Source organism: Balaenoptera physalus (assembly GCF_965194825.1).
Source record: "Balaenoptera physalus genome assembly, chromosome: 4".
In the NCBI taxonomy this organism is placed as follows: Eukaryota; Metazoa; Chordata; class Mammalia; order Artiodactyla; family Balaenopteridae; genus Balaenoptera; species Balaenoptera physalus.
Window position 1 is genome coordinate 49,979,066 of NC_138891.1, and position 27,380 is coordinate 50,006,445.

The 27,380-nt window shown below is 42.2% G+C and overlaps 1 protein-coding gene across 1 annotated transcript in view; it reads right to left on the reverse strand.

Moving 5' to 3' along the window:
• Window positions 1-14,555: 14,555 nt before the first annotated feature.
• LOC309659362 (uncharacterized protein) overlaps window positions 14,556-27,380 on the reverse strand; it is a 78,088-nt gene continuing 65,263 nt past the window's right edge. The window contains exon 3 of the mRNA XM_082459072.1: window positions 14,556-14,683. The gene's annotated coding sequence lies outside the window, so the exon portion shown is untranslated. The remainder of the gene's footprint in view (window positions 14,684-27,380) is intronic.

A 27,380-nucleotide genomic window follows, 5' to 3' on the forward strand; every position in this document is an offset into this window, starting at 1 on the left:
AGTATGACATGATTTTTTAAAAATCCACACCTAAATGTCTAAATAAGTTTTAATAAGTATACAGTAAAAATCCTAGGTAATTTTTAAAAACTTACTTCAGTCACTCAGTTCTAAAGCATTCTGGTGGCATGCAGTGTCTTGAATTACATGTCTGATGGGCTTACTTCAGCCCTATTCAGACCTCTTGCCTTGAAAACATATTATTGTAGATATATTTCTAGCATTAGTTAATATTACTATTCTCAGTTAATTTAGGCAGAAAAGGGATGTATTAAAAGGATGACAAAACTTCTATTAAAAAGATGAGAAAGGTAAACATGTGTTTACCTCCACTCCTTTTGAACCCCATTTAAACAATTAAGGAATTAAAAAAACACAATCACTTCATGAATCTGTAAGGATAAAGAGAACTGGACAGATGCCAACAGAATTTTGGAATCTAGAGAGCATGAGGAGGGTACGTTTACCTGACTTTACAGTTAATTCCCTGCAAAGTTTGGGGTAACAGATTTTTCAAATTTCAGAATCCCCAAAGGTTCAGTAAGTGAACCAGTCATTATACCAGGTAACTCTGAAGGAAGAGGTAGGAATGGGTAGGGCTGAAAACAGGATGATTAGTTTAAAAGTATAAGAAGTTAAACTATTAAATTCCATTTCTCACCCCGGGGCAGACAGGAGACCGCCCTCGTTCCCCCACCCGGAAAAGATAGAAAGTTTATTTTCAGAAACTGTTGAAACACAGAGGATCTGGATTCAGAGACACTGGTCATGTTTCGAGTACCTTATTGGATAGGGGGTGAAGTAAAGTCTGTGTACGGAAGCATGAGATCTCTCCCTACGACCCCTTTAGTTCCTCTAAGAACACACTGGCAACCAAGCTTAATCACCGTCTTCCCGCACCCAATAGAGGTAGGTGCAGGGACACCTACCTGGGAAACTGACCAGCCCAAGAGAAAAAACCTGCAGATATTGACTGTGTAGAGTCCCTCAACTAAATGAATCTGTTGCTGCCCAAGCAATTACAGAGAAGCCCACTGATTGACAGGTCCCACCTATATACACAGAGCCCCTCATTCTACAAGTGCTCGGAGGACGAAAGACCTCAAGATAGTTGAGGAAAGACTCTGATATGAAAATGAGATGCAGAAACTGTAAGAAAAAGGGAACTTGGAGAAAATAAGGACAAAGTAAGGAGATGAAAAAAAAGTTTTTAAATCACTATTATACTTAGAGAGTTCTTGGGTCCATAAACCAAGAATCAAAAGATGTAAAAAGGGGGGAATCTAGGGAATAAAGGAACTTCTAGAAATTAAAAATGTGATCATTTCTGTGCAAGATTAAAGTGGCAATCGTGTAGTTTTGAATCTACCTATTCCTCTAACAGTAACCACCACCACAACAAACGCACAACAATTATCTACTATAAAAGTAGTAAGGTATCCTGTGAACTTCGAATACAAGGAAAGGGCGGATTAACTGACAGCAGAAAGACCCACAGGGTATCAGCAAGTGGGCAGGAGGAAGTCGAAAGCAGGCAAAGGGTCTTCTGGTGGCACTGAACGGCATCCGACTTGTAATCAAACTGCCAAAGGTACTTACCCTGAAATCTAAATGTGCCCACTCAGCATAGAAAGCTAATTTGGTTTTTGGGGAACAGTGCCAGAGCTAGGTTCTAAGGGTGAAGGCAAAGGAAAGATTAGATGGTGTGGGACAGGCTGGGCCCTATTAAATCTCAGAACTAACCAATTGACTCTCCTTTCCAGGACAAAATCCCTCACGGAGAAGAATCTGCTGGCAGTAGAATCTAAATTGAGCAGCACAGAGATACTATGAGCAAAGGCAAGAGAAGATCCAGATGAAGTGGGAGAAGGGGCAGAAAAGGTAGTTTCAAAAAGCATAAGGCAATATTGTTTGACTCTTTAGCATAACAACAGCAAAGCCATCGAGCTAGGAAAGCAGTCCTGGTGTACCCTCCTCTCCTAAGGTACACCATGTGGGCCTCTTCATAGGGCTGCCTGATATATTCTCACAAACTGGCAGCTGACATGCCAGAGCACGTGATTCGCGGGTGAAAGCAAGGAGGAAGCAGTTATGCCTGCGATGAGCTGGTCACACACCATCCCTCCCACCGTATTCCATTCGTTAGAAGGGAGTCCCTAAGTCCAGCCCATACTCAAGGTGAAGAAAGAGCTCCACTCTTTGAAGGAGGGAGTATCAAAGAATTATGGGCATTTAAAAACTGCTCTAACAGTTATGAATGTTTGTTATACGTATTAGTGCATGTTAAAGAAAATAAGTCTTTTTGATTTGTAGAAATTCTCCTCCAAACATTGGTTGGTTTGGGACTGTATCTTGGAATAGAACACTTGGCTATCTTCAACAACACATGGAATTTAAATTCAACTGTGTATTTGTTAAAATCTTCAGAATTATCAGTTACTTTAAAAAATAAAGTGTGCTTTCAGAGCTTATGTATTATAAAGCTTGTGATGAACTCTCCTCCCCTATCGGAATTTTTAAAAATTTAAACGTGTACAGTTATAAAATAAATTCATAAACTCAAAAAAAATAAAAAAATTAAAAAAATAAAAAAAATAATAACAGCTCTAAGATACAGAAGGACTCAAGAGAAAGCAAGAGCTGTGAATAGAAGACAGGCAAAGACAAACCAACATTTGTTTGTCAACAGTTTTGAGGAGCTGCCAGACTGGCAAAAGGTAAACACAATCCAAGTGTCCATCAACTGATGAATGGATAAATAAAATGTGATTTCATACAATGGAATATTGTTTGGTCCTAAAAAATGTAATGAAGTACTGATGGATGCTAGAACATGGATGAACCTTGAAAACATTATGTTAGGTGAAAGAAGCCAGACACAAAAGACCACATATAAGATTCCATTTATATTAAATATCCAGAATAAGCAAATATATAGAGACAGAAAGTAGACTGATCATTGCTTAAAGCTGAGAGGGGTAAGGGAAAGTGGGGCAAGGGGAAGGTGACAGTTAAAGGGTAAGTGGTTTCTTTTCGATGAGATTAAAATATCCTAAAATTGTTTGTAGTGAAGGTTGCACAACTCTGTGGATCTACTAAAAACCAATGAATTGTACACATTAAATGAGTGAATTATATTTTGTGAATTTTATCTCAATAAAGCTGTTACTAAAAAATGAAGCTATTATTAACTACAGGAAAAAATGTACATACATTTCTGACATACTTTATGGTTAAGATGTGAACAGTTTTTACATAGCTGTCATAATATAACAGTAAATGTTATATTACAAAACTCTGGAATAACCATATTGAAGGGCTGTGGAAAGGGGAAATTTGTAGAGGTTTACAGAAATAAATTCTCATCTGCCCTACCAGGAAGACAATAGATAGTACCTAAGTTGAAATGACAGTGTAAGTGTATTATTTAGAAATACAGATGTAAATAGTAGACAAAAGAATAAAAAAGTTGGAATATGTTGCCTGAATAAAATCTTATTACATTTAGGTTTTTCTCAACTACTTCTTTTTTGTGTGATCCCGGACATCTGTAACCTCTAAGACTCAATACTGTCTTCTGTAAAATAGAAGTTATAATAATAACATATAATACAGAGTATTTTGTGATGATTAGATGAGATGATGCATGTCAGATGCTTATTATAGTGCCTGTGACATAGCAAGAACTCAATAAATGTTAGATCATGATCTAATCATGATCATAATCATTATCACCACCAGGACTATGAGGTAGGTGGCATTTATTCCAACCATTAGGGCTAATCGGATGCTCATGCGAAGATCTAGAAATAACCGCCAGGGAGTAGGAATGATGGTTTCTCTTTGCTGTGAGGCCCTCCACTTGTACCCAAGGCCCCTCTGGGGTCCCAAGGTAACAGAGGACAGAGACCAGTCTTGAGTGCAGGATCTTAGGTGCAGCCAATACCTTCCTGGCCTCTCCACAGCCCCTAATACTTAGTCTCTTATATCATCAGCCACCCATGCATCCCTTATTATGCAGTGAGTTATCATGAATGATGTAGTGACAAGCCTGCCCATGGGATCTTCTCTCCCGTTTTAGGGCTGTTGGTCATTAGTTGTTTCCTGCAGTGAACCCGTCTCCTTATTGGCAAATTGTGACGCAGAGGTCCCCCAACCCCCAGTCCCCGGTACCCCCAGTACCGGTCCATGGCCTGTTAGGGACCGGGCCGCACGGCAGGAGGTGAGCGGCGTGCCAGTGAGTGAAGCTTCATCTGCCGCTCCCCAGCCCTCGCACTACTGCCTGAACTATCTCCTCCCCCATCCCCCGCCAACGTCCGTGGAAAAATTGTCTTCCAGGAAACCAGTCCCTGGTGTCAAAAAGTTGGGGACCGCTGTTGTAGCGTAAGGAACGTATCCATTTGAGCTCAAAAAGTCACCAGATGGGTTTAGATGCTCCCAACATTCTCCTTACCTAGATATCACCTGCCCTGTGCCCAGCACCAGGAGAACATCAAGACTCACAGAATTCTGAGAATCAAAGTTCTACCTAGACATATCCTGATCATGAAAGCAGCCCAAGATAAAGGAAATGCAAAGAAAATTAGAGAGTTTTAAAAGCACTATCCAGTTAGTCACAGAAAATAATATAGGCCTGGAGAGGTTTGAAGTATCTACCCTCCTCTGGTCCTTAAGCTGGAGGCTCAATGCAGCTCATCCCAATTGCATTACTTATGCTCCCTTTTAAATGTTCTCAAAACAGGAGCAGCTTCCTTACAGAGGAACTTAATGAGACAAATAACATTTGTATAACAAGCATGTATATGTACATTACGCAGTGCTGGGTTCTGACAAAGCTCATCTGTGATAAGGAACTTGCCCTCTTACAGCTTCTAATGTTCCTAAAGCAAGGAACAGATGGAGAGAAAGGCACATGCTTTAGCCAAATGCAAAAGAAGTGGAGTAATACACACTTTTACAGTGGCTTTATTCTTGATAGGGGAAAAGACAATAGAAAGACAAGGAGAGTGGGACTAGATAAGTATAGGATTTTAAAGAGCTAATGTGAGAATTGGAAGATTTTCAAAAGCGGGGATCTCCCTTTGATTCTTTCGATATGTGGTGTGATGAACACCATGAATTACACACTCAAAATCTCTTTCAACCCCGTCCAGCAGGTTTTCCCTACTGCAGAGACTACAGACTTAAAATGCCTTTTCCCAGCCTCCCCCAGAGCTAGGCTCTGGATGTGATTTAGGTTCTGCTGATCCGGTGCATTTGTGCAAGCCTTGAATTTGCAGCTGAGGTACATGGGGAGAGGGGTGGGTTACGTGATGTCCAATTTCCTGATGTGTGTAGTTTTGGGTCAGCAGCTGTAGCAGTGGCTTCCAGTTTCAACAGGCAGTGGCCTCATTGTGACAGGGCAGCAGTTTTCTTGGTGGCCCAGTAATATGGGGTGACTTTAGGGTCTTCCTGGAAACACAACTCAGAATCCATTTTCCCATGATTCCATAACTGATATAGTGCCTATAACAAATCCCTTTTTGCCAATCTAACCAGAGCAGATCCTGGTCTCTTCTGAAGAACACTGCCCGATACTGGGTGGGTGGGATGGTGGGAGCTACGGAGGGGTGGGAGACACCAGTCAGGAACCTCATAGGACAGGAGTATGTGCGCAATCTCTCAAGATGCTTAAATCTCTCTCAGCAAGAAGGAACTCCGTGCCATTCCACAAGGGCTTCCGGGGTGGAGAAAAGTATGATAGGAGGGTGATACATGACCATTAATTGTTTCAGGAATATCCAAATAAGTTTTAGAAAGAGAGATTGAAATCTTTAACAAAGCCCACAAGGCCGTACAATGTGATTTCTACGTGTTTCATGAGCCTGGTGGACCGTGCCCTCACTTTCTCTTGTCCAGCCATGCTGGCCTTTTCTTCTTCAGATTCACTACTCCCTTCTCTGCCTCAGAACCCCAGCTGCGGCTATTCTTTAACTGGTAACTCTTACTTGTTGTTAAATGAACTCTCTCATTAGACCTCAGGATGTCCATGTGATGTGCTCTCTTGACACGTTCTACCTCCCTTCATGAGTCACAGCCGGAGTTAAATGCTGATTTATATAAGTCAAAAATATTAATAGATGTCTGCCCTGCAGACAGGAAAGTCCAAGAGAGTAGAGGCTGCCATATCTTCAGTGTCTAAAAGTGGTTTGCACACAGCTGGGGCTCAGTAAGTATAGGTTAAGTGTACGCACTCCATCTTCCTGCCCCGGTTTTGTTGCAAATCTATCTGAATACCTGCTCCCATGATTGCTGCAGCAAAGGAAGATAGCTTGGAGACTTGGCCACTGGTTCCTAAATTCTTCTGCGAGGGAATGACATGCATCACCTCCATGAATACTTCGTTGGCCAGAGCAAGTCACAAGGCCACCTAGCTTCAAAAGAGCAATCCAGGAAGGGGAGAAGAACTATGAATACTGGTCTGCTGCAGCCCCCTACCCTAGAAGCTGACCTAAACGTTAAGGTTAGAAGGCGGAAAGTATTGATTATTCTATAACTCGTGACTTGAGTCTTACTTCCTAAAGCAAGCACATCGTATTCTTTGTACTGAGGCATATTTTCCCCATTTCACTTTTATTGTCATGTTCTCTACTGGCTAATGTGCATTCTTATCTAGGCAGTCCTAAGCTCAGGGCTTTACCAGAAATGTCCCTGTGAAAATGAACTTTAGGCCAATAGCAGAATGTGCTTACCCAAGCTGGCTCGTCATCTATTCATTGCCTCGATGAGGACAAGCACATTTAGTCCCTTTGTTACACATGACCCCTGGCTGTGCTGCTGTTTTCATTCATTTGCCTTGAAATTAGCTGCTCTCGGAGCTTGGCAGCATGGGGCCAGCATCCACAATCAACCACGTATGGACTGACCATCTGTTACCCATAATTCCTTTACCAGGTGTTGATAGGTGCAGAGAAACACAGTTCATGACTCTGGACCTCAAGGAGCTAACCCTCCAACTGAGGAAACGAGATGTAAATCCCCCCAATACTACCTAAGTTCATAGCTGTGTATGTTTAAATACAGAATGGGTTGTCAGGCAATGAAAGAATTTCAGAGGCAGGAGAAAGAGGGGGGAAAGGGAGGAAGAAGATCAGCAACAGGTGTGGAGGAGAGAGCCCCCGCCGTCAACGGGTGTGGACGGCACGCTGCTGAAGTGGCGGGGAGAAATCCTGAAAGCAGGGCCAGTGGCGGCCTCCCCTTGGTCCAGTCGTCTCGGTTCTGACTTTGAGTCTTCCCAGGTCATGACTGCACCTGGGATTCCAGAAATTCTACATCTTCTGGGAGTCCAGCATCTGGATTAATATGAGAATCCTACTCCACGTCAGAGATCTTTGTGTCCCGACTGACATCCTCCGAGCCCACGGCTTGCTGCAGGCGTTGCTGGGACAGCCAGGTGTGTGCAGGCCTCACAGGACAGCACTGCCTTGGCTGAACCCAGGAGCTCTGCTTCTTGGCCCTGGAGCTCCTCTGCCGCCACCTTGAGGGAGGCTGGGGGGAGCTGCCCAGAGTTCTACTGCAGGTGCAAGCCTGGAAGTGCCAGGAAGTGCACACCCCCCCCTTGGACAAACCTTGGCCAAGGGGAACTTGGGGGCCGTGCAGGAGGTACTTGCTCCCCTCTTCTGTCCCTTGAGCTGACAACTGTGATGGCGTTTTACACATTTTCTCAGGGGTTCCCCAGAGGGGAGTAAACTGCTAAGAGTAACCTCCTCTTTAACATACACTGTACTGACTTTTCTTCCTTCTGTTTCACAATTCCAGGTCCCCCAATAAGCAAATCCTATGCCGCCCAAGTTAGGACACCCCCTCCCCAAAAGAAAACTGTTTAAACTTCTTTACTTCTTCAGTAAAGCATTTACCCCTTTGCTTCAGAGTTATTAATTAAAAAATTAAAATTAAAAAAGGCTAATTCTTTGCATCTTGCTCTTATACTTTAATAAACTATTTTGGAGATCTTTTCATGTTAGGACAAAAATATCTATCTGATTTTTAAAATAATATTAACTCTAGGGAATATCATAATTTATATAATCAGTTCTCTATTCACTCTTCTGATAAATACTTTGATGGACAGCTTTATCTGTGTATATGTCCTCTTTTCCCAAACTGCCCTTTATCTTTATTTTAATATCATTTCTCCTGACCAAAATATTAGGAGAAATATCCTGGCCTGTGCTTTATTAGGATAGGTCAGGATTGATGGGTTTCAGGCAGCAAAGTCGAGCTGGTAGGGATTTTTGCAGGCCATACAGATGTGCCTTTAAACTTGTGAGAGTTTAGCCAACTGAGAAGTGAGAAGAAAACAGTCCACAGAAGAGACCAACCTCACTTCTGACACAAGTTGCAAGTTCAGGGGTTCCCAAGACCACTCTTAGGTTTGATAATTTGCTGGAAGAATTCACAGAACCCACTGAAAGCTGTTATGGTTATGCTTTAATACAGCTAAACACTACAGATTAGAATCAGGCAAGGGAAGAAGTACACAGGACAGAGTCCAAGAGAGTACAAAATGCTGTTTCTGTTTCCTCTTCCCATGGAGTCATGACACTGTCACTTTCTTGACATTGATGTGTGACAATATGCATTGAATATCATCAACCAAGAAAGTTTACCCCAGCCTCGGTGTCCAGTTTTTATCCAGTGGGTAACCTCAAGTTCCAGCCCCTTAAGAGGTCCACTGATACCACCTCAAAACACCCACCCTACCTCACTTTGTGACTAATTGCCTGGCCCCCAGGCTAACAAAGACTCTCCAGTAAAGAAGCTGAGGACAGTGTAGGTGGATTCCCTTCTCTCCACACCCTCTCCAGCATTTATTGTTTGTGGATTTTTTGTGACAGCCATTCTGACTGGTGTGAGGTGATATCTCATTATAGTTTTGATTTGCATTTCTCTAATAGCGATGTTGAACATCTTTTCATGTGCCTCTTGGTCATCTGTATGCCTTCTTTCGAACTCTCCTACAGTGTTGGTGGGAATGTAAATTGGTGCAACCACTATGGAAAACAGTATGGAGGTTCCTTAAGAAACTCAAAATAGAGCTACCATATGATCCTACAATCCCACTCCTGGGCAAGTATCTGGAGAAAAACATGGTCTAAAAGGATACATGCACCCCAATGTTCATTGGAGCACTGTTTACTATAGCCAAGAAATGGAAGCAACCTAAATTTCCATCAACAGAGGAATGGATAAAGAAGATGTGGTGTATATATATATATACACAATGGAATATTACTCAGCCATTCAAAAGAATAAAGTAATGCCATTTGCAGCAACATGGATGGACCTAGAGATTGTCATACTGAGTGAAGTCAGACAGAGAAATATCGTATGATAACGCTTATATGCGGAATCTAAAAAAAAAAATGATACAAATGAACTTATTTACAAAACAGAAATAGCCTCAGAGACTTTGAGAATGAACTTACGGTTACCAGGGGGGACGGGGGGATAGTCAGGGAGTTTGGGATTGACAGGTTTACACTGTTATATTTAAAATGGATAACCAACAAGGACCTACTGTATAGCACAGGGAACTCTGCTCAGTATTATGTAACAACCTAAATGAGAAAAGAATTTGAAAAATAGTTACATATGTATGTATAACTGAATCACTTGGCTGTACACCTGAAACTAATACAACATTGTTAATCAACTATACTCCAATATAAAATAAAAAATTTTTTTTAAAAAGCAGCAATTGAGGACAAAGGCCAGATCTCTTTTTGCAGTAAAAGATAGATTCTTTACTACACACCAAAACAGAACTGACTCCATTAGATTTTTCTAGGGAAATATCTAATTAACAATGTCTAATTTTTTTTTCCCAAGGAAGTTATTTAATCAAGCAAAATGGGAATGACCATCAGTTTGCTCAATAGCAAAAAGTGTCCTTGACAGCAGTCAGCTCAACATGTCGCAAAGAAGCCCTGGTCAAATGGTCCTCCCAACCTCACACCCTGCCCGAACATGGCAAACAGTGAGCTGCACTGGCCACATATTTTCCCCTTGGGCTGGGATCTCTGTTTATTTTAAGGGAAATAAAATCCTTATGTTTCTGAATCATTTACACTTAACTCATTAAAAAATTTCACAATGGAAATTCTTTGGTTCTCTCCTTCTTTAAATCTTGGGGAGTGGGGTTGTGGGAAACAAAGAAGTTTATACTAGCAGGTATTTCAAACATTCAACATACCGCAAACTTAGTTTCAGGCCAGGAAATCATGAAGAATAGTGCTGGTGTTAGTGATACCACATGACTCTATTCTTCTAGAACTTGAGTGCTCAAATCACACCAGATCCACAAAGACTTCTCCCAGACAGGAGTTTTCTTAGTCCCTTTGGGCTGCTTTAACAGACTGTGTGGCTTATAAACACAAATTTATTTCTCACAGTTCTAGGGGCTGGGAAGTCCGAGATCAAGGTACCAGCAGATTCAGTGCCTGGGGAGGACCTGCTTCCTGGTTCATAGACAGCCATCTTGATCTGTGTTGGTACATGGCCAAAGGGGCTAGGGAGCTCTCTGGGGTCTCTCTTAGGGCACGAATCTTATTCACGAGAGTTCCACCCTCACGACCTAATCACCTCCCAAAGTTCCTACCTCCAAACATCATGACATTGGAGATTAGGTTCAACACGTGAATTCTGGGAGGACACAAACATGCACTCTATAGCAGAAGGGATCTCTCAGCCTTTTGACTGTTTTGCCACACCTCTGCTCTGCTCTGATATGATAATAATAACGCAATATTATAATAATAATACAATGCCGCATCTCTGTTCTGATCTAGTATTACCTTGAGTGCTTACCTCTACAACCAAAGTGTTATCTCTACTCCAGAGTAGGAGGACACCTCATACCTGTGCATACACTGCACATTGCCCAGCACAGCACCCTTTGATGATACTGATGACAGAGCACATACTGGGGGTTCAATAAACATTTGTTGACAATAAAACAATTTATATTTTTGCAGGTTCTTTTGCATACATTTATTTGTTCTAAATTTAAAAAACAAGCTCCTTTACCCTCCCGTCCTCATTCTTTAGTTACAGAGTACTGTACCACGAGTTCCAGTAAAGCCCTCAAGAGTAGTGTTCTGTACCTATTTATCACGTATCTTCTGCACTACACTGAAAAGATGAAAGTAAACATGATCGAATGCAAAAAGAAGCAATCTGACGGTAGGAAAGGAGGGATTTTGCCATTGGAATTTTACTCTGGTTTTTAATTTTTTTTTTTTTCTCGCTGAGAAAGTAAGCAATTAACCTCAAGAACCATTGCACAACAAAAACCTACTGACTTTTTTGTTCCTTAAATAGGCTTTATGTAATTTATACTAGACCTTTCCTGGAGGCGCAATTACCACTAGTTCTCAAATTCTGTGGTGAGGAACAGTATCATTAACACACAATACCGGGTTTCTGCACATCACATGAAATTAACCCACTGGTTCAGGCATGACTGACTGGAAGACCATGTTCTGCCCTAAAAGAACCCTTAATGACTAACTATTGTTGTCTACGAAAACAGTGAAACTCTGTGCCATTCAAGAAAAATATGGTCAGGGGACTGTTCCCTTGATGGCTTATGCAACTCCAGGTGTTTTATTTAGTGGGCCAGTTTTCAGAGTAATTTGGCCACAACAAAGATTTTTTAAAATCCAGTTTTAGATACATCTTTAAGGCTTTGAGGACAAATATTAATCAGATACATAAACATTCCTTGTAATGTTTGGCCTCATATCCACTTTCCCCGACATTACTGAGGCTCCAGCTGTTTTATCTGGTAAATATTTTGTAAAACTGGGAACGTTGTTGACCCTCTTTCAGTGGTAACTCTTGTAAAACAGGGTAGAGTGTCAGCTGGATGCTGTGACAAGGGTGGTCCTAATGACATGGGCTCAAGGTCTCTCCCAGAGAAGAGCTTTGGGGCTGGTAAAAACCCTCTCACTGGGCTTCCCTGGTAGCACAGTGGTTAAGAATCCGCCTGCCAATGCAGGGGACACGGGTTTGAGCCCTGGTCCGGGAAGATCCCACATGCTGTGGAGCAACTAAGCCTGTGTGCCACAACTACTGAGCCTGCGCTCTAGAGCCCGCGAGCCACAACTACTGAGCCCACGTGCCACAACTACTGAAGCCCACACGCCTAGAGCACATGCTCTGCAACAAGAGAAGCCACCGCAATAAGAAGCCCACTCGCCGCAACTACAGAAAGACAGCGTGCAGCAACAAAGACCCAACACAGCCAAAAATAAATAAATAAAATAAATTTTTGAAAAACCGAACCCTCTCACTGAGGTCCTTAGTGAAAACAATTCTCACTTTAACAATGCTAAGATGTTATTTGCCTTGTTCACTCCTATGCTCTCATGACTGTACATGACATGTGGAGTTTTCCAGAGGCTACATGATATGTGATGTCACAATAGATTGAATGAAGAAGGAAGAGAATCCAGCTGTCTTTTTCTAAGCCAGACATTACAGAGATTGGCAAAAATGCAAAACAGTGCCATTCTTCTAACTTTTTTTGAAAATATCTTTTTTATAAAAATATTTTACTTATATTAACATGCAGTGGGTTCATTGTTATTTTTAAATGAATTGATAAATGTTTTTGAAATTCTGCTTTAATTTCTAACACAGTAAATATTGACATACATTACATTTGAACAAAAGTTTTTTAAGGCACCCAATACATTTTAAGAGCAAAATTGATCCTGAGGCCAAAAAAATTTGAGAATCACTGGTGTAAGGGAAACAGCTTTGAATAGAGATAGCCCTGCCACTTACTAGCCACCTCTCCACACATCCCACCTCGAAGAGCACGCACGCACACACACACACACATCCCAATCAAGCTCTTTCCCATCACCTACTGAAGGAAAAAAAAAAAACAGTTTAATTCAATAAGTAAATATTAAGTGACTCAACAAAGCAATTAAAAGAAAAAAATTCCCCAACTGAGTAAAGAAGGTAGAGGAAAACAGAATATGTCACTCCCAAATACCCCTCTTTGACATAAATTTATTTTGAGCTGAAGGCAATTAAGAAGAAGCAAACAGAGGAAGAACTGTCTATACTGTCCACCTTTTCTGCCTAAAGGCAGGATATAAATTCTCCTTTACTAGAGATGATTCTGGACTCTTATGAGCCCAGAGACAACCCAAGGAATCTGCAAACAAACCTTACTCCATTATTTTCCTCCTATATGTTTACCTTCCCACCGTTTGCCACCCTTGGAAACCTAAAACTGCTTTCCTTTGTCTTGTCATTTCTCTACAAATTTATTGCTTTTTGTTGAAAATGCTATAAAAGCAGGAGTTCTAAGCCACCTTTTCTAGTTACTCTTCTCTTTCCCCAAGTTTTTCCCATGCATGTGTGAGATGTTAACAAACTTCTGTTTGTTTTTCTGCTATTAATCTGTCTTTGTAGAGACCCAGCTGAGACCACAGAAGGGTAGAAGGAAAGATTTTTCCTCTCCTACGAACATGCTCAGTTTGGGTATGGGAGCAAGGAAGGGAAAGCATGAAACAGAACTAAATGCAAGTGATTTGGGGGTTATTTGGTATTATGCTATTTTTGTATGCATACTCAAATGAACTGTATTTGGATATTTAAAAAAATTTAGTTTTTCTATTAGCTTATTATGGGTACTCTAACCCTTTAGTTTTGAATATATACAAGTTTTTCTTTTTCCTTCCCCAATTTTACTGAGGTATATTTTATCACAATAAACTGCACATATTTAGAGCACATAATTTGATGGGTTCTGACCCATGTACATACCTGTGAAACTATCATCACAAGTTAATAAACATATTCATCATCCCCCCCAGTCTCCTTTTATAATTCACCCCCACTCATCCACTCATCAAACACTAATCTGTTTTCTGTTTAGTATAGATTAGTTTGCATTTCCTAGCATTTTATATAAATGAACTCATTGCAGTATATACTCTTCTGCAACATTATTTTGAGATTTATCCACGTTGCATTTATCGTTAGTTTGTCCATTTTTATTGCTGAATAGTATTCTACTGTATAGATTCACCAGAACCTGTTTATTCTACTCACTCATTGGTGGACACTGGGCTGTTTCCAGGTTTTAGCAATTGAAAACAAAGCTGCTATGTCCACTTGCGTACAAGTCCTCGTGTTACTAACCCTCCCCAGTCAAGCCCCAACAAGGGCCCTCCTGCCCAGTGTCGCCAGTGCCAGTAGGAGACCGAGTTCGGTTTAGAAGCAAAGGGAAGCTTTATTCTTTGATTAGAGAATGGAGAGATGTGAGCTCGGCCCTGCAGCACTCACTCTCCCCAACAGGCCAACAGGCCCTGGGCGTGGCTGCTTTATAGGGATCTCGTGGAGTGGGCGGGGCGGGGCGGGGGCGGGGGCGGGTGGGGTGGAGTTCTCACTGGGCAGGCGCAGATGTGCTGCTCGTGGCATTCACTCGTATCAGTGCCAGGCGCAGCCCTTCTGCGCACAGCCCACCACCGCCATCTTGGATTAACGTGGTGTGCGCAGCGTCTCTGCACTCGGCTGGAGCTGCGGTGTCGGGTGCTGCCGTTTTGCGATGGGAACTCTGGTCTGAAGTGCTGGGTGCGAGGTCTCTGCTCGCGGCTCCCTATGACCAAGTGGAACTAGACTAAACACAAAGGAAAAGAAAAAGGTGAGACTTTATTTTATTACCCAGATGCTGTTTTTATTTCCCGGGAATTGTTAATGGGCTTTGGCAGTGACAAATCCCTCCTCTGTCTTTTGTCCTGCCCGTCATTTTTCAGGGACGCTTGTCCATCTTCTGTAATCCTTTTTGTTACTGGAGTCTGGGAGGTTACTGTGTATCCTGCCAGCCTTTTTCCCTCCCTCATAAAACGACTCCTGTCCATGAACCATTCCTCTTTAGAGTTTGGGGAGGCTCGCTTCCTAGGTTGGGGGAACTGGCATAGACTGTATCTATTGTTTCTACACAATCACGTTCCAAGGACCCTGTTTCTGTAGGTAGTAAAGTGGCAGGATTTAGTGTGTGACAGGTTTTTATAGTAACCACTGGGTTGTCTAATGGCTCTATGAATGCCTGGTCTTGGGCCTTCCCTGTTACCCCCATAATTTTACAACTCTTTTTAAAACTAATTTTATTATATTTTATTAATTTTGAGGGAAAATAACTGTTGGCCTAGAATTCTACATCCAGAGGAACAATTTTTTTTAAAGTATAGTTGATTTACAGTGTTTCAGGTGTACAGAAGTTATTCAGTTATGCATATGTATACGTATTCTCGTTCAGATTCGTTTCCATTATAGGTTATTACAAGATATTGAATATAGTATGTATTCAAGTATATAATATACAAGGCCATATAGTAGGTCCTTGTTGTTTGTCTGTTTTATATATAGTAGTGTGTATATATTATTCCCAAAGCCCTAATTTATCCTTTCCCCTTCCCCTTTGGTAGTGAGTCAGTGAGTTTGTTTTCTGTCAGTGAGTCTGCTTTGTCAGTGAGTCTATTTCTGTTTTGTAAATAAGTTCATTTGTATCATTTTTTAAGATTCCATATATAAGTGATATCATATGATATTTGTCTATCTCTGTTTGACTTACTTCCCTTTGAAGTTTACAACTCTTGCAATCGAGTCTGCCTGATCTGGTCTTCAGAACCAAGTAAGTGGCACTGGTGTCGACTAAGAATTTGACAGGCTTTCCCCTTATGTCCAATGTTAGCCAGGGCTCCTCGGGGGCCAGATGGAGCGCCAGCTTAGGAGCCCCATGGCCCCATCATTCTTCATCTGTTTGGACCATCTGCCTTCAAGGGTAGTGGCCAGGATCTGCCATTTCTGTCTCCCTTTGGGAGTGGCAAGGACATTCTCCTTCGTGTCCCTCTTGTTTACACGTGGCACACGGGCACTGATTAGGTCCTAGTTTCCTTGGCTTGTTATCCCTCGGTGGGGACTTGGGGTCACTCAGTGGAGTCTGGGCAGTTAGTCCAGATTCCCGTGTGACCAGTTGACATTGAAGGACAACAGCCAGGACGTGGGCTTGCCTCCACACCTTTTTATCTTCTGACTTTTCTTCCTCTATATCTCAGTTATTAAACACCTGGTAGTCAACCTCAACCAGGCAAGGGGTAGAGGTATCTGGTTCTATTTCCAGTTTCTGAAGTTTGCACCTGATGTCGGGGGCATTTTGGGAAATGAAACAGGACCTCAGGACTGCATTCCCTTCCAATGACCCAGGGTCAGTTGTAGCATATGTTCAAAGGCATTCCCTGAGGCAGTCTAGGAATGCCAAAGGGTTTTCCGTTGGCTCTTGATTGATTTCCTTTATCTTATTCTAATTGACAGGTGTCTTTCCTGCTGCTTGGATTCCCTTTAGGATCATATTTTTATAATTGGTTAGCCTTTGCCTTCTACCCCCTTATCCATTGTCTCAGTGGTCCCAGTTGCGTTTGTTATCTGAGACCCCTTGACTTCCTGGTCTGAAAATAACATGACCTACATTGTTTCTATTCTTTGTCTGCTTCCTCTCAGGCTTTTTAAAAGACCATGGCCTTTTCTTCCCCCATTAGGAGTACATTGAGGAGGCTCTAGATGTCAGCCCATGTGGGTCATGGGTCTAAAAGATTCCACTAATCAAATTCAGGAACCCCTCTGGATCTTCCCTCAACCCCTTACTATGACTTTTTTCCAACTACCATCGGGGCTGTTGGAGTGATTTGTTGGTACGCAAATGCCACAAGATTTGACCCAAATAAGATTTCCAGTTTGGGAAATTTGGAACCAGCACCAAACTGTTAATGGATTCCTCAAGAGACCCAAATAGGAGTGAGCTCTGATTGGGGGCTCCCCTTGACTTTCAGTCGGTGCTTGAAGACGGGACTGCCTCCAGGTCAGAGCAGCTTAGCTGAGGCGGGTGTCTTTCCTTCTTTCAGCTGGAAAGGAGTTTTAGACTTCCTGCCAAGTGAGAGCTAAACGCATGAGGGATTCCCCCCCACCAGGGTACTCCCCAGATCTCGAGGGTTGATACCAGGAGGAGTGTCCGTGGAACCTCAGTTGATAAAGAATCGCCCAAGGCTTGCCTCGCAAGCAGAAGGGGGAAGGAGCTTGGAAGATTAGAAGGAAAAGACATCAGGGAGAGGTCAGACGGTGGGTGTTTCCTGTTCTTGCCAGCAGCTCACAGGCCTTCCTGATAATGGGGCTCCTGGTCTTGCGAGCAGCTCGTGGGGCTTCCCAGCCCACTTCAGGGAGACTGTCACTGACCAGAAACGGTCAAGTCACCGGTCTTGTACCTAGGGCCCTTTCATACTCAGGCGTCCCTAGTGCCTTTTCCTGAACTCAGATACTGTGCCCTCATTCCGTTTTGTCAGGCAGTCTATATTACCTGGGCCTTTTCCCCATCTAGCCTCTTGACTCACGCAGCAGGCCACTTTACTTTACCAAACTGTGATGATGGAGAATGCACTGTTGACCCCTGGAGGTTGGCAAGGAGGGCAAGAAGCCCTGTTGCAGCTGCTGCTGCCTTGTACAGGGGCCGAGAGGCCAGCACTACCGGCGACACAGTGGGCAAGACTGCCTGCCTCCGTCTTGTCTGGTAACGTGGGAAGCCAGCCAGAGGCAGTGGGCAGACACGTGTGAGTTTCAGTCTCCAGTCCCCAACACTGCCACAGTGTGATCCCCTCAAGGAGGTGCAGTCCAGATGACTCTGGGAGCCACGCTGTGTGCTTACCACACCTGGGTATTGGGATGCTGGGCAGAGTTGCTCTGAATTTGGCCAAAGGCTGCCAAAGTTCTACCCCATCAGAGTGAACTCAAAGATCAGAGTCAGTCATCCTTATGCAAACCTCCCGAAACCTCTGCCATCCTCCCTCTGGAGCCGGGCTGAGCCTGGAGCCTGGTGGATAGGTGCGGCTGAAAAGGCCACAGTCCATCCTTCGTGGTCGCCAGAACTTGTTACGGACCCTTTTCAGCTAGGTCCCAAGAAGGATCCTCCTGCCTGGTGTACCTCATGCCAGTAGAATGAGACTGAGTTTGGTTCGGAAGCAAAGGAAAGCTTTATTCTTCGATCAAAGAATGGAGAGGTGGGAGCTCACGCTCTGAAGTACACGTTCTCTCTGAAAGGCCCTGGGCTGGGTTGCTTCCTGGGGTTCTCATGAGCAGAGGGAGGGCTGAGTGCTTGCAGGTCAGGCGAAGTTCTGTGGCTCACGGCACTTCACACTGAAGTGCCAGGGGCAGCGTGTCTGCACGCGGTCCGCAGTCACTGTCTTGAATTGAGGTGTCGTGTGCAGCACTTCTGTACACAGCTTGCCAAGTTGGGGTGTCAGGAGCAGCAGTTCTGTGCTGGGAACCCTAATCCGATGTGTGAGGCGCAAGGCCACTACACACGGCCCCCTAAAAGCAAGTGAAACTAGACTAAGCACAAGAGAAGAGGTTAGACCTTATCACATAGATACCATCTTATTTTTCCCCAGGGACCCATTGGGCTTTGCCAGTAACAAATATATATTTTTATTTCTCTCAAGTGAATACTTGGCAGCGCAATGGTTGACTCATATGACAGATGTGTGTTTAACTTCATAAGAAATTGCCAAACTGCCAAACTGTTTTCCAAAATGATCACACCATTTTACCTACTTATCAGCAGTGTGTGAGAGAGTTCCACTTGTTCATACATCCTTGCCAACACTGTATGGTCAGTCTTTTAAATTTTAGGGAATTCCCTGGCAGTCTAATGGTTAGGACTCCGAGCTTCCACTGCAGGGGGCCTGGGTTTGACCCCTGGTCCAGGAACTAAGATCCCGCAAGCTGCAAGGCGCGGCAAATAAATAAATAAATAAATAAATAAAAATTAGCCAATTGAAGGTGCGTAGTGATAACCTGTTACTTTTCCTCTATCTCCTGATGCCCTATAACACCACTATTTTCCTAATTTTCTAAATATTGCTCATCATTCAAGGCCAAGCACAATATAGTATGTCCTTCAATGGAACATTAAGCAATTGTAAATAAGAGTCTTCTGTTTATGCTGATAAGGAACAAACTCCAAGACATATTATGTGAAAATAGTAACGTCTAACATATTACAGTGCTTTCTACATGCTAAGCACTGTTCTGAGCATTTAATATACCTTAGCTCATTTAATCCTTAACAATCTTAAGAGGCAGATACTCATACTTTCCTCCATTTTAGAGATCGGTGAACTGCCTCAGTGACTTTTGCCCAAGGTCACACTGGTGAAAAATGACAGGGCCAAGACTGGAACACAGGCTCCAGAATCTCAGCTTTTTTTTTTCCTTCCAGTTTATTAAGATACAGTTAGCATACAGCACTGTATAAGTTTCAGGTGTACAGCGTGATCATTTGACTTATGTCCATCATGAAATGATCACCACAGTATATTCAGTGAACATCCATCACCTCATAAGGATACAAAAGAAAAGAAAAAGAAAAAAAATGTTTTTTCCTGTGATGAGAACTCTTAGGATATACTCTCTGAACAACTTTCATATATAACATGCAGCGGTGTCAATTACATTAATCATGTTGTACATTACATCCCTGGGACTTATTTATCTTATACCTGGAAGTTTGTACCTTTTGACAACCTTCCTCCAATTCCTCCTCCCCCCATCTCCCACCTCTGGTAACCACAAATCTAATCTCTTTTTCTGTGAGTGAGTTTGTTTGTTTCTTGAAGAATAATGGACCTACAACACTATGTTAGTTCCTGGTGCACAACATACTGATTCAGTATTTCTGTACATTATAAAATGATCACCACAATAAATCTAGTCACCATCTGTCACCATACAAAGATATTACATGATTATTGACTCTATTCCCCAGGCTGTGCATTTCATCCCCATGACATTTATTTTGTAACTGGAAGTTTGTACCTCTTAATCTCCCTCATCTATTGCTCTCAGCCCCCCACCCAGAGCCTTAGCTTTTGATAGCTTGCTACACCATACTACCTCTGTGTTTCAAGGCACAGACTAGCTACAATTTGTAACTCCAAAGGGAGAGAAAATATCTACTCACATTTATTTATATATGCATGAGATATCTCTGAAAAAATATACAAAAAGGCAGTAATGTCAATTGCCTTTGAGGAGGAAACTTGGAGTTGAAGGATAGGGGAGAGAGGAATATCTCTGGAACTTTGAATTTGGAATTTTGAATATTTTTACTCAAAATAGAAAATAAAATTTAAGTAATTTAAAAAAAAACACCACAAGTCCAACTTTCTTCCAGAGTGTCTCCCAGATACTCAATTCCAGATCCATGTTGTGTAACAACTGACATTTTTCACGTACTCACCTTTCTTTCCCAGGTTATAAACACTTGGAATGAAATACCACCTGCATACTTATAAGTCTTGGAGTTCCCTGCAGTACTCAGCACAGTACTGGGCATTAGCAAATGCTTAATAAAAACTTGTTTATTAACTGGTAAACCCATTCCCAAGAAACTGAAATCCTGACACGAATCCAGCTTTATGTAGCAAGTTGTCTTCTGTGACGAAAACACGTGGGACTGGGTCAGCCGAGGAGAAGATCAGGCACATGCTGATCAGCAAAAAGAGAAGCAACAAAAAACCTTTTTTTAAAAAAATTTGATATTTTATATTTGAAAAATAAATTGAAGTGGTCATCATGGGAAATACAAATGCTTTGCTGGATTCCATACAAGTATTTTATAGTTTGAAATTGTTTTTACTTGTTTACATAATAGAGCACAGTTGTCTTTTCAACGTCTGTCTGCCCGCCCAGGGCCTCTAAGTACTTAATCCAGCTGGGAAATCACACAGAACAGGAGATTTTTCCATGATGATGTAGTTTACTTGTCTCCTTTTTGGATAAATTGGTGGTGGTGAGCATTTGTAGAAAAATCTTTTAGAATCCCAATGTATTTTATAAATGAAGCAGTAAGGGTGGTGGGTCATCATCACATAATTGAAGAGGTAGCCAGCCCTCCTGAAGGTGAAGGTGATTGTGACAAAATAAAAAGCTCAGGCCTTTTGTTTCCAACTTTGAGAACTGAACTTTTGGGATAAATCTCTAGTATAGATGCTAAAATTGGTCAAATTTTATTTTTCAGTAAGAGTGGTTGGCATTACAAAAACAGGGCTTAAGTGTTTGTACAGAAAAAAGTCAGTAGGTGAAAAAATTTCCCATCTCTTGAAGAGATTGTCACAAAAAATTTGCCAACTCTCTCTGCCTGGGTCGCTTCAATCAGTAGGAAAACTGACTGATTCACCCAAAATGTTAGCAGTCCTATATTCTGCTTCCTAGGCATATTTGCATTCTTCTAGGGTTAGCAACCCTTAACTCATTAGAGTAAAATTTCAGGTGATGAACCATTTAGAAGTTTCTGCTTCTTCTTAAAGATGATCTTACTCTCTCAGGTCCTTTCAGCTCTTAACTTTCTTTGCTACAATTGCAAATTATGAGTAAAATTCCATGTTCAAATTTAGAAACTGTCAAAGAGAAATTTTTATTTTATCCAGGTTTGCTTTTAAACTTTTACAAAAGAGAGGCAGGGAATGTGGGCACCATTTCAAAAGCCAGATGCTGTTCTGACTTTTTTTTATTGTTTTGGAGAACAAAAGATTGTTTTTGTAAATATCAGAGTTGATTTTATATTCAGACACCTTGAAGAGATAACAACAGGCTCCTTGCATAAACCACCATTACTTCCAACACCAGCCTTACTTATTAATGTTTCACAATTTCTAAACATGTTTCAGAGTTATTGACAAGCATGAAGGTTTGCAATTTAGTTGAATATCAAAACAATTTGGCAGTAAGAGAGTCCTCATAAACTGAATATCATAAAAGCACAACTGAGGAAATCTGTTACTCGTGATGGAGCAGAATCTTTACTTGAGTCTTTGAGAGTTTGTCTCAACCAGATTACTTAAACAAGTCCTCTGTTTAGCAGCCTGAGTCATAAATATTTGTTTATCCTTTGGCTTCGTTTATCAGCATAGGAAGGCAATGAAAAAGTACTTTTCAGTAATTTGCTTTATCAATTCTTTTTAATCAGCTGATTCCTTTCTCAAAGGAAGTCACACTTTCTAACTTCAAATTTTTCCTTCTCGGAGAGATGAATATGATTCTGTTTCCATATCTATGAAGCCAGCCTGTGTGTCTCCTCTTCTGAACATTTACCCATCTCAGGCCTGCTCACCAGATTGTTGGACATTGAAAGAGCCGGGTGGGGTGCCAGGACACTTTAGGAATCTCAGCTGTGCTCAAGGCCAGACTCTTGGCAGGAAACTGGACTGAGCTTTCCAGGCCCCAGTATTGGAGGCCAGCAGCCTAGTCTCTTTTATGATGGCTGGCTTTCACCAGACAAAGGTGGAGCTCCCTGCCATTGCCAAGATATTGGCTAAGAGAGCCATATCCAGTGATCTCCTAGGTGGCCATGATTTTTAAAACATTATTTATTTCAGCTTCATCTCATCCTTTAAACTTTCTATTTGGGGTGTTATTATGCACATAATATATTAAATAATAGTACATGTGTATAATTTATAAATAAACATACAGTGGTGATTCATACTTGAAAATATTTTCTAATGAGAGTTAACAGTAAAAAAGTTTGGACACCACTGCTCTATGAGTGAAAGTTCTGGAAAGAGTGTCTATGCCCTTTTCCCAAAAGTAGTTAAAAATCTTATGTGCAAGACTCAAGCACCAACTTGAAACAGCACCAACTGGCCAAAGATGGAATAATTTGAGCATTAAGACAAACATTAAATAAATTTATTATAAAAAGCATAATGACATTTTAAAAATAATCTCATTGGTCACCTTTGGAGAATGTTAGTGAACCAACTAAATATTTGGAAAAGAATAAAGCTTGAACCTGCCTTTCCTGTATGAGCTGTATCCTCACACTCAAGGAATAGTAGACTTAAAATATCATTTGGCAAACCTCAAATGAAATAAGATCTAGGCTCTGACTATCAATAGCACTAACATCACAAGAAGAGAGAGAACTGAACATGATGTGCCTCCTGGTGGGAGATCCAATACCATCTTTGACGAAATATCGAATCTGAATCAGATCAAGCATCTAAATCTCATAACAAGGTTTCAGGAAATACAGAGGCCTGTGAAACATATTAACACCATAGGAATACAATAAGGAAAACCAGACTGTGGGAGACTCAACAGAGATAACCTGTTTTCTTAAATCTATTTTGAAGGAAAAGAAGGGGGAGGAGAACCTACAGCTTAATAGAAACTCAAGGCACAAACTAAATGCAACAAGTGGACATTTTTTGGATTCTCATTCAGACAAATCAACTTTTCAGAAAGTGATGAGAGGGACTTCCCTGGTGGCACAGTGATTAAGAATCCGCCTGCCAATGCAGGGGACACAGGTTTGATCCCAGGTCCGGGAAGATCCCACATGCCTCAGAGCAACTAAGCCTGTGTACCACAACTACTGAGCCTGCGCTCTAGAGCCTACGAGTCACAACTACTGAGCCCGCGAGCCACAGCTACTGAGCCTACGAGCCACAACTACTGAGCCCGCATGCCTAGAGCCTGTGCTCTGGCACAAGAGAAGCCACTGCAATGAGAAGCCCGTGCACCACAATGAAGAGCAGCCCCCGCTCACCACAACTAGAGAAAGCCCGCGTGCAGCAACGAAGACCCAATGCAGCCAAAATAAATTAATTAATTAAATTAAATTAAAACAAAAACACTTAAAAAAAAAAAGTGGTAAGACCATCAGGGAAACTTAACACTGGGCAATAGATGCCACTTAGACTTATTATTTTAGGTGTGGTAATGGGGTCATTGTAATTTTTGGAAGGTCTTTCTCTTTTAGAGAAATATTTGTGGATGGAATGATATCATAGCTGGCATTTATTTCAGTATAAACCAGTGTGGGGAAGGAGAAGTGGACGGCATCACTGGAACAAGAGTAGGCACAAGTTTCCAATTGTTTTAGCGACATAATTGGTATACTCAGGATCATCCTTCTAGTCTGTCTCCTTTAGTATATGTTTGAAATTATCCACAATAAAAAGATTTGTTTAGGGCTTATGTCCAACCACCATCCCCCTTTGTATTTCTAAACCGCATACCAAAGAAAATGTTCTTCAGAAGCAAGAATTTCAAAGACTCTAGTGGAATCCAACAAAATTACATGAAATGGACCAATCTCACCTCTAAGGAAAAGCCAAGAAAAAGAGGCCTTGATTATCTTGATTATTGTTCTATACAGGATTTCCACTCTAGAAAGGGAAATCCTGTAGCACTTAGTGCTCTCAGTTAAATATTCCATACAGGAACCATAAAGTGTTGTTGAAATAAATGAAACCTTGCTGTTCATCCAGATGTGCTGAGTCAGTGCTCCTCTCCATCCCTATCTGACCTCTGGAGGCCTGGCCAGAGCAGCAATGCTGGAGACAGGCTTCAATGGATCCATTCATCAGAATATTTTAAAAAGGAGACAACTGAGTGTTTAACCCAATTTTATTTGTCATGTTTTTAAAATGTTAATGGTTTCTGGGCATGTAATAGTGCCTGCAAGTGTTCATTGAATGAATATTTGTGTATATAGTATTTTACAGGATTTACACTTATACTTCAGGGGAGAAGATATTCTAGTCATTCACCAAAACACGGCCTGGACCGAGAACACAATTTATGGGGCATAACCTCATCGTGATAGTGAGAACTGCTGTCCCTTTCATTCCTTGATATTAATGTTCCAATACCTGGTGCTCTGAGGGCTTAACTGGATGCATGAGTTTCCTACAGCTGCCATAACCGATTCACAAACTGGGTGGCTTAAACAGTAGAAATTTATTGTCTCAGTTCTGGAGGCTAAAAGTCCAAGGTCAAGGTTTGGGCAGGCTTGGTTCCTTCTGAGGGCTGTGAGGAAGAATTGGTTCCACGTCTCTCCCCTAGCTTGCAGTGGTGTGCTGACAATCTTTACTTTGGCTGGTAGGAAGATCACTCTGATTTCTGCCTTCATGTTCACATGCTGTTCTCCCTGTGTACATGTCAGTGTCCCAAATTCCCTTTTTATGAGGACACCAGTCATTGGATTAGGGCCCATCCTAATGACCTCCTTTTAACTTGATTACTAGGCCCTATCTCCAGGAAGGTCACATTCTTAGGTACTGGGGGTTAAGACTTCAACATATAGATTTTGGAGGGATGTAATTCAACCCATAACATGGGGGTGACCCTTATTTTCCCAGGCTCCCTGTCCTTGGGGATGAAAACTCTTGAGTTTTCCAAGGAAGCCACTGGACTCCAAGGCCCCAGGCTTTCCTTCCTTTTCCTATTGGCTATAAGGCAGGCTTCCTGGTCTTGCTCCTGAAGCTTTCTCAGCAGATGAAGCTGTGGTTCATGTTGCCTGTTCTAGCTCTGGGTGGCCTGGGTTTGTGGCTACTACCTCCCTGTCACTGGAATATGATGCTCATCTCTCTCCTTTCACTGCAATAATCCTTAAAGCTATAGAAGGGTTTCTCCCCTGCCAGCAAACACTGTGTTTTTGGCCTAACTTCCAGTGGCCTGGCCTTATACTGGCTGTTACATTCTTTAAGCCCTCCTTCAAAAGGTAGCCTACTTGTTTGAGGGACTTGGGATATATCTCCCAGATCTAGAGAAATGTGGGCAAGTAATAGCGTACCTCTCCTCTATTGCCCTTGAACTCTTCTCCAGGGATCAATTTTCCTTCCTTCATTCAAGACATGATACATCCTCTGCATTTCAGGGTACCGCAGTCCCCCTAAATCAAAGGCAGCCTTCATCACATCTTTGTTGAAGACTCACCTTGATGTTCTAGGAGTTTGTAACTTCCCAAAATTCACTATCCCACTTCCCAAGACCCCGAGGGGGTCTCATGCAAACGGGAGTCCTAGTAACCGGCCAGGATACTCAAGATTTCCCATGGCCAATGTGCAAACCAGGTGTCCATTCAGCTCTCAGTGTGTGAGAAACATCTTCACATAACCATCATTCCTGCTGTTTGGAATCTGTGCTCAGAGCAAACAAGCAAAGGAAAGCCTTACCCTTTCAGATATGTGGAGTTCCAGCTGGATCGGCTGCATTCTTAATCACAGTGCTTCCAAAACTAGAGCTGGAAAGATGACAGCTATGGACTCATGTTCCTTTAGCCGAAGAGTGCCAAGCATCATTAGCAGAGAACTTCAAGGAACTTATGCTCACCTTGTGTTTTCAGAGAGTAGACGGTTATGCTCCAGGTCACCACACAATAGTAATAATTGCATACTGAGACCTCAATTGCAAGAAAAAAATGAGTAACCTGGGGAGACAGGACCAGGGGCTGGAGAACCAGGAAAAGGCCCAGAAATTCCAATGGCTCAGACCTGGGGGTGGAGATGGGGAGTGGAAGAGGGAGTTCTGCTCCAATCCACTCAACTCCCACCTAAGGCTGTGTGTGAAGGTGAGAAGCTTGTGAAGCCAGACAGACTTGGGTTCAAATCCCAGTTCTCTTACTAGCAATGGGAGCCTATCTGTATCCTTGCCTCAGCATCCTCATCTGTAAAATGAAAGTAATAATAGTACCTGCCTCACAGGTCTGTTGTGATGAATACATGGGATAATGTGTACGAAGTACAAGGCATAGGGCTTAATACAGAGCGAGCGCTCAATAAATGTTAGCTATCATCATCATTCTTGTATTCAGTCCGAGGTATCCTTGTGTCCTAAGGCTCTGTTCTGCTGAAGGAACATTGATAACCCTTTTGGCCCTAGCTGCCTGCATTTATGGACGAAGAATTTCCTCTCTCTAAACTCAGATTGGCACTTTGAGGTCAGTGTTATCCTATGAAAAACATGCTGGCATGTTTCTCCCAAAGGCCAGGGCAGAACTGCCCAATTTCTTTGGCATTTTGTAAGATGGAGGTGCTTTCTCCAATGTTACATTTCATAGTCACCCTCTCTTCACACCTCCCATTGCTGTGGGGTTTTGCTTGCCCTCCTGCCCTCCTTGAGAGCATCTGCTCCCCGGGGTGCAGTTTGATGGAGTATGGCTAGCTCATCCATCTCACCAAAATAAGACACAATGTCCACAAAATTGGAATTGTGTCCCAAAATGCATGGCTGGAAAGACTTGGATCCGAAGGAGCTTTCTCTAATTGAGAACAGGGACACAGTCAGCCTTTTACTCATGAGTGATAGGGTGAAACTCCAGCTGCAGATGCCCAGCTAGAAAGGCTGTTGCCATGGTTGCTGAGGCAGGCATAGAGAAGAAATACCATTTTGCACTAATAGATGGAAAAGATAATACCTCACCCTTGTTTCTCACAGTGTGTCTTTAGAAGGGCAACAGCAGTTGAATAGAAAGTAGGAAA